Below are 2,480 nucleotides of genomic sequence, written 5' to 3' on the forward strand. Positions count from 1 at the left end.
TATACTTCCTTTCCGTCATAACAAATTTGATACGTGGTTCCCCAGCAAGCCTTAACTCCTTCCATCCATCTTTCAACAAATAATCATACACTCTCACTATCTTTAAATTCACCAAAAAAAAAAAAAAATCTCACAACACCTTTACATAGGTTATTACAATAAATATCGCAATAGGCCTATAGCACCGTTAATTTCAATTTCAATAATATATAGAATATCAATAATAATAATAAAATATGGGCATATTATCAAGTCATTATATCAGTAAATCCACTGTTGGAATGTAATTAAATTGCAGGTTAAAGAACATTCAATCAACCACTAGCATGTTTGAAATAGCAATAGTAAAAATACATTTCATATTCAATAATCAGCATCAATCATCAATGAATACAGTATTTCAATTTAATGATATATTACATATAATTGTAATAGTACTCATATAAGTTCCGTAGTATACTGTATATAAACCGTTTCACAGTTGAGGTTGTGTTTTCCGGTTTTGCAAAAAAAAAAAAATCTGCGCCAAATTTTTACGAATGGACTGAAAATATGACATGGAACAGATATACAAAATAATCTGGTTTTAAAGTCAGGCTCCGGGGGGAAAAACATTTTTGATATGTTGTAGAACTGATTTTTCTAAGACGGAAAAAAGTTATCTGACGAGAAGCTGGGGAACGGTAAATGAGATACAGATTTTTTAATATTTAAAAACTGGGGGAAAAAGGTGTAAAAAAGGGCGGTTGATCACCGATGATCTCCAACCAAGCGTCTACACGATGAAAAAATCATCAGTTCTACCAGAAAGTTGCGTGATTAGAAGTGACCCGAAAAAACGTGCACATTGCTCAATGCTACTTGCCTTGATACCATTTGTTAAAAATGTTTAACAATGTATGTAATTATTGTACAGTAATTGATAAAAACATATTTTTTTAAATAATAATAATTTTATTGATAAACAGCGACTTCCAGCGATGACTCGTATAGGTCAAACAACACCTAATTTGTTTACGATCATGCCCATGATCTTAACACTGCTGCAATGTGGAGGTAACTCTATAGATCATTGCAGTTACTGATCCGTTTGCGGAGTTACTACCACCGCTTACGGCCACTTAACACCTATACCAACCGATAAACGCAATCATCACAGTGATCTCCTCCCATGTAAACAGGCTATTAGAGGCTTGTAACAGCTGTAAACTTTGTTGAATGTTTATTGTATATTTTTAATCTCCGTTTCATAGGTTTTGAATAAATGGAAATTGAAATTAAAATAATATACTAAATCACAAATTTCAAGGTTGTTTGTATCTTCATAACTTATAAAAAGGAACATTTTAATGGATTTTGAGCAAAATCTATAGAAGGTCATCTGGGGAAGTGATTTGGCATGGAATAGCCCAATTACTTCTTTGCCTATTTGGGCCATTCAATATTATTTTATATACAAATTACAATAATAATAGTACAACAAACACATCTAGAATTGTCCTAATGCAATGTATTACAATGGCTTATCGCTAAGCTTACATGGAGCGATGTACCTGCTGCATCATCACAAATTTGATTTATAGCATCTGTGTAACAAACGTGTACAAGATTCCAAATTTTAAAAATGATATATTATGTAACTGAGTATGCTAAGTCAGTTCTCCAACATATAAAATTGGTAAACTTCCCCTTTAAATGTAAATTAATTAGAACTTTAGTGATTTAAAATACGGTAATATTTTATACTTTAAAATTTGATCATAACTGTGATCAGATAATCATAGTTTAATGTCAACATAATTATAATTATTTTTATTTATAATAGTAACTTTTAATATACAAAGTTCATGATGAACCTAGACGAACTTGGTTATGTCAAATATTTTGTATATAATTATGGATTTACAAGTTAATTATTTGAATATGGGAAGCAGGCTGGTTGGCCCTCGACATTTCTCCCCAGTATTTGGCGCTAGTATTCCCCCTCCCCCTTTACATCAAGGAATACATCAAGATTTATCATTCATGTCAAATGAAATTTTTTTTTAAATAGAAAACCAACAAATCTATCCTTATTTGCAATAGGTGTGACCACGGAGGAATAAAGTGACTATGTAACATGGAAGAATAAGTTTCATAGTAATACCCTAAAAAAGTGTGTAAAAATATGAGTGAAATAAGAATGTTTTAAGACTGAAATTGGCAAAAGATAAGAACACTAAGCCTGGGCAAGAATTACAGTAGTTCTAACCAGTCAGTATTGCTATTTTATTGCACTAATGAATAGGACCTGTCATAAAATAACTATTTCATTAAAAATTAAGTAAACTAAAATGTATTATAAAGTAATTGAAATTATATGAGATGTAAATTTTGGGGAGGGGGGAATTGTCTTGGGAGCAACAGTCTGGGGAATAGTCAGGGAGGATTTTGGTGAAAAAATACCGGGGGAAAATGTCCGGGGAGGGGGGGGGGGGCGG

The sequence above is a fragment of the Anneissia japonica genome, unplaced genomic scaffold, assembly GCF_011630105.1.
Source record: "Anneissia japonica isolate Jap-2015-1 unplaced genomic scaffold, ASM1163010v1 scaffold288182_len93402_cov192, whole genome shotgun sequence".
NCBI lineage: Eukaryota > Metazoa > Echinodermata > Crinoidea > Comatulida > Comatulidae > Anneissia > Anneissia japonica.